A 6,183-nucleotide genomic window follows, 5' to 3' on the forward strand; every position below is an offset into this window, starting at 1 on the left:
AAGTAGTAGCATAATATTTAGTTATTTGTACTAAATTGTTTTATTTAATTATGTTTAAAGAGAAATTTAACAAACAAAATCCAAAATGTGTTTTAGACTGTAAATAAGTGCCCTCTAAGGTTAACATTTTTTTTGAAGCACTTTAGCACTTGTCTTGCCTTTTTCTAGTATTTTTTTCTTTATAAAACAGCATCTGGTTGTGTTCTACTTCAGTGGTAAAATTTTTAACCAATCCTAGTCCTAAGGTGTCAATTTTGGTACCACCTTATTCAATGCACTGTATTTCACGTTGTGTATTCTATTTTAAAATAGGAAAGTGGGTGGTACTTATTTAGTTATAAAGACTGACATTTCATTTTGAGTCTTTAGTTTAGGGCCACAATCCTTTGTTAAAAACCATACAAATCTTGCCTTTGAAAAGAACTGCATGGCAAATTCATGACTTTTATTATTTTTTTATATCTATAGAATAGAAAACCATGCTATACCATTCATCTATTTATGTTAATTATTATCTTGCAAGTGTTTACAAATGGATTAGGCTTAATGCTTTGAACTGAAAGAGGTTGTGATTTTTACTTTCTTTTGCATTTAAATTAGCAGGTCTAAGTAAAATAATTTAAACTATTTTTATAATTACTTTATAATAAAAATATAATTCGCTATATAGAAGATAAGCTTGTGAAATTTGTACATACTACTACTACTACTCGTACTTGACTTGCGATGGTGTTTAGACTGAGATCCAACTAAGGTGTATCAAGTGAGCCACCTCCTTCACCTTACTACTTTCTCAAAATTGTCACTTTGTTTGACCTAAAACTTAATAGCAAAAGTGAATTACATAAAATGTAATTAAATTAAAAATAAAGTAAAACACATATATAATAAAATTATTTAAAACTAGATCTGAATCATTAAAATTTGTATAAACAATTAAAATTAATCTAATACTATTTATCATATTTATAACAAAATTACTTATCCAGCTTGTTATGGAATATGGCAATTTAAAGTCATGAATAACTTTAAAAATTAATTCATTTAACCAAATTTTATCAAACTCTTTTTCCACGTCCAATAAGACAGCTCCAGTTGGATTTTTATGGTTAAATCCATCAACTATACATTCAGTAAGTCTTACAAACTGTTCTAATATCAATTGATTTTTTTCTAGAACAAGTTTGATACTTGTTTAGGCTTCCATTTTCTTCTAAACAGTGTATTAATCTATTATTAATTATTCTTTCAAAAAGTTTAAATAAACAGCTTGTCTATAATTACTTGGATCACTTTTAATCCTATTTGGTTTTGGAATCATGGTGATGATACTTCTTTTCCATTTTATAGGAATATAACCAGATTTCAGTGAAAGATTAAAAATGTTTATTAATTTATTAACAACTACTTCATTACAGTTTTTAACCATGATATATTGGATATCATATCGACCAGGAGTTGTGTTTTTATTAATAGTTTTTAAAGTTTTAAAAAATGCATTCATGTCAATATTTTCACAGTTAAAAGTTTAATGGGATACAATTTTTTTATCATTATTCAGAACTGCATTAATATTAATGGAAAAATGTCCTTTTAATCTTGTTTTATTGTCAATTCGATCCTTATCATTAGCTGTTTTATATGTATAATCTTTCAAACCTTCTATTGGTATATTATTAAAATTGTACCAATTTGCTTTTTTAAAATTGAATTTAGATTTTTATTTTTTCTTTGATCATACTCTTTGTCATATAATTTTATATATATTACTAGCAGCATTACCTGGCATTGCCCAGGTTTTTGAAAAAAAAAATACTTTTTGTGCATTTATAGAAAAAAAAAAACAACCTTAAGTTTGATTTTTGAAAATAAACTAGAAAATTTAAACTGTTTTAAATCAGGGCTTCCTTATGAATGGTGCTTATTGTTTTTCCTTCACTGGCAAGGATAAATAGGCCCTTATTGTTCTGAGTATCTAACATAGAGCTGTCCATTAGGGTGGAGTAAATTTTTCACGTAAAATTTTTTTCTGATAGTGCGGAAAATTTTTCGGATAGGACACATAGTAATCCTGAAAAGTTTCATTGATATCTGGGATTATCTTGTGGTGCTCCAAGAAGCTTGAAGTATGTGATAAACATAATTTACATCTTACAGCATCTTTCATGCAGCTCTTTGCTTCTTTCAACAATTATCCATTGAAGCAACCCAGAACTTGCCATGAGGAGGTGGCTGTATATCGAGTTCCACCTGTGCCCACCCATTCCACTCAACCTTGTGAGCACTTTAGGTCCTGTTTACTGTGAGATATGATATTTGTTTTTAGATTCAAATGAGGGCATCAGCTATCAGGATTTCAGCCTTGCATGTATGCATCCATTTCTTGAGTCTTGTCCATAAACAGCACTTGATGCTTCAGTCATAAGTTTAATACATCTTTCAACAGCTTGGGTATGATATGGAAACCTTGCAGTTTTAAGCATTGGCACGTCCTTTGATTTTACCATAAGTCCCAATTCATTGTATGAAAGTTTCATTGTTAAAAGTGGCTCTGTCAAATTGCAATGTTGCCATTCAATTAATCTTACTGCATCAAACCTAAGTGGTGGTATTTGATATTGTCTAAATTCTGGAGGCTTTTGTTTTCTTGATCTCATGATTCTTCTTAGTCCTAACTCCCTTATATGTTGTTGGTCATCTGTAATCATAGCTAAGAGAATGTTTTCCGGGTGACCAAAAAAGGCATTCCTCTGTATAACTGGATCCACTATTCTATGTTTGAATTCTTCACTGAGATAATGCGAGTAGCTGAACTTCGACTTTTTGGAACACAGCTACAGGCAGATTCTCACAACCTTCCAAACTTTTGCCAATAGGACCTGAATAGCTGTAAGGTCCTTTAGTGTGTCCATCAAGATGTCGCAATACTAGCTCACTAGCATGGAGTTGACATACTAGCCATTGCAATGGTTTCCTAAAATGTTCTTCTAGTAGTTGGATGACTCCACCCCTTGGTCCGGTATTCACTGCAGGCCCATCCAATAGCTACTATTTCTTCAGTATTTATGTTGTTTTCCTCTAAATATTATATGATACTTGTTTTGATACATTCACCAGTGCCAGACACGTGTTGTGTGTGTCTTAAATACTTTGATCCAGGTTCCTCAAGTATTGCCAAATTTTAATCTGTAATTGTTGTTTTGTAATATTTATAACCTTTTTTTTTTCTTGCTTCAGAGTTTTGTATTTTTGGTAATCAAAGAATAGGCTTTGAGGACATTTTGTAATTTAGCTCTATTTTTAAATCATTCCCATTGTACATTAGTCCTGTCTACAATTTTCAAACTATTCTGTTTTGTAATTAGTCCTACATCTTCCATAATTGCACTAGCAATTGTAGAAGCTGCTCTGTCAAACACTCCTGTCCTGTTGCAAGCTCCTGCAAATGCTGTTAATGGCAGCCTCATTTGAGATGTGTTTTTTCACCTTTTGATGATGAAGGCCTTTGTTCATTACCATTTTCCACAGCTCTCTGCAAATAGTACATGGGTAAAACATAGTCATTATTGGTATCAGATTCAGGGAGTTTCATTTCACATGGTTCATCATCATCCCATTTTGTCTCAGTTGTATTGTCTGTGTTTTGTTCAAAGGGAAGTAATGCTCTGTATTTTCTTTTTTCCATTTCTTGGAGTTTTTAGTAGTAGAGGTGTTGACTGAGCCTATAATAATGTTTCTGTCACTTCTTTGATGTAAGAGAAAAGTCTATTTTTTCTTTGGTACTTTGCAATCCTTAGCACAATCACACAAAGAAAAATCTGAACACTTAAAGGAAAATGTTGAAAACATCTTTTGCTGCTTGTTCTTGGAATTCTTTGGCTTTGTAAGTGTCACTTTGACTGCTTTTCATTGGTTTCATAATTGTTCTGTATTTATTGTGATAGCTTCTAATCTTTTGTAAAACCCGATCATGACTCACAACAGAAAATTGAATTACATAAAATATATATACAAAAGTTACAACTGAAGATACATATACACAAGAAGAGCATCAATGATCATAAACACAAAGTACTTATAAGAAAAATTGTCAAACTTATAAGGAGAATAAATGAATAAACAAGCTTTATAAATAAATGAATAAACAAGCTTTATAAATAAATGAATATGCTTTACACAATTTATTACAACCCATGAGTATAGTGCAGAAGAAAACAATAAAAATCTAACTGCTAAATTATGCACGAAGAAGTATACATACAATTTTAGTCAACTGATGTAGAAAGAGCATAGACATCTCTCTTATCAGTACACAGCAGTCATTAAGCCACAGCATAAAAACTTTGACCCTTCCCTTTTTAAATTACTTGTAAACATGTTTGGGAAGTAGGCCCTGTTTTTCCTACGAGTGCTAAGTGAAAGCAACTTATCAAACAGAGTTGGAGATGTATAAAAGTTGTCAGTAAAAGGACTGTGTCCTCTTTCAAGGTACTTTTCCATCAGAGTCATTACAACTGTGTTAGCTAAGCCCTTGAAAGGTACAGATCCCCTTTTACCAGAGTATACTCTAAAATTTAAACAATATCCAGTTACAGCTTCTGCCAGAACTCACAGTTTGATGCCGCACTTGGTAGGCTTGTTAGGTAGATATTGTTTAAATGAAATTCTCCCCTTTGTTCCCAGCATTTTTTAATCAATAGATAGTTCCCTAGTAGGGTTATAGTGAGCTGAAAAAACTGTTAATAAATGATTGAGCACATGCCTGACTTTGAAGAGTTTATCATGCTTAGCATCATTTTTAGATTGAAATGCAGGAAGTGAGCGATAGTTAGAAATTTTTCTCTGGAAAATATTGAAGAAAACCAGGGTAAATGAATTAAAGGAGTGATATACTAGTAATCTGAAAAAGATGGTAAGTGATGTATATCTATACTTACACCAATAAAAACTGAAATTTCTTCAGGAGTAACACCACTATATTTCAGCATTCTTCTTTTCTTTCTGATAGCATTTTTTTTTGGTGTTCCTCCCTTTGCTGGTGTGCAAATCTGTTTGTTTCTTCAGCAATTTTGGTTACAATACTGAGAGTAAAATACAGTTGATAAAAATCAAGAGGAGTCTGACACCTGCTAGCTAGACAGGAAACATGCTCTTCTCGAATGAAGTCCCACAACAATTTAGGTTCCTCATCTTCAAGTACCTCCCATTTCCATTCTGCACTACAGGTCAGAGGCTTTTGCTGTGTCTTCTTACCTCTGGCCATTTTGGAAGTGGATGTGGTGCTGGTTGTGGGAGGACCAGTAGCAGTATCTTCAAATTGTTGTGGGTCATGAGGAGAGTCTTCTTCCCATGACTGTATGTCAGGGTCCTCAAAGAAAAGAGAAACCATCAATGAGGGTTTTTCACAATTCATTGTTGATGTTGTGGCTTCCTCCTCTGACTCAGAGGAAAGAGAATCTTCTTCCAAGATGAAAGAAAAAAAAAATGAGCAATACTTCATCTACAATGAGATCCCACTTCTTCTTCAGGAATTGAATATATCTTTTGAGGCCATCTAACAAACTTTTATTATGTTATTAATATTTGGTTGATATAACTGAAAACATGATATACACATACATTTGAACTACTGAACCTAGACTTAAAAGTTTTAAGAATACATTTAACCAATTCAATTAACAATTACAGTTTTACTGTTTGCCACAATGAAAAGTTTTTACAAACCCTCTATTATGTATAGTCTTTTAGAACAGCAAAAAAACATGGTATACACATACTATCTAAAATTTTAATTTTTATTTAGTAATATCTAAACCATAAATATCCATAATGCTTGGATGCTTACACTGTGTAGCAAAAACAAGTATGTCATTACAAAATATGGACCAAGTTTTAGAAATTGAAATGATCTTATCTTACAAAACTTGGCAAACTTTGTAAAATTCAAAACTGTATAAAATGATATTCTTTATGTAGAGTAAAATATTTCATTAGTTATTGATATCCTGGAGACTTGATAAACACGATAAATTAATATTTTGTGTAAATTCCAGGTAGAACTGATACATATAAACAGTTTTTTGGTTTACACATAAAATTGTAAGTGCTTCTTACATTATATCATACTTTATTGTAAACTATCATTCTGTTACGTCTCCGTTTGTTAATTGATTTCCCGTAAAT

The 6,183-nt window shown here is 31.6% G+C and overlaps 1 long non-coding RNA gene across 1 annotated transcript in view; it reads right to left on the reverse strand.

Moving 5' to 3' along the window:
• Positions 1-1,906: 1,906 nt before the first annotated feature.
• The window catches only part of LOC111086405, a 7,773-nt gene continuing 3,496 nt past the window's right edge, over positions 1,907-6,183 (reverse strand). Inside the window, exon 3 of the long non-coding RNA XR_002611121.1 lies at positions 1,907-5,562. This is a non-coding gene — a long non-coding RNA (uncharacterized LOC111086405). The remainder of the gene's footprint in view (positions 5,563-6,183) is intronic.

The sequence above is a fragment of the Limulus polyphemus genome, unplaced genomic scaffold, assembly GCF_000517525.1.
Source record: "Limulus polyphemus unplaced genomic scaffold, Limulus_polyphemus-2.1.2 Scaffold1070, whole genome shotgun sequence".
Lineage (NCBI taxonomy): Eukaryota > Metazoa > Arthropoda > Merostomata > Xiphosura > Limulidae > Limulus > Limulus polyphemus.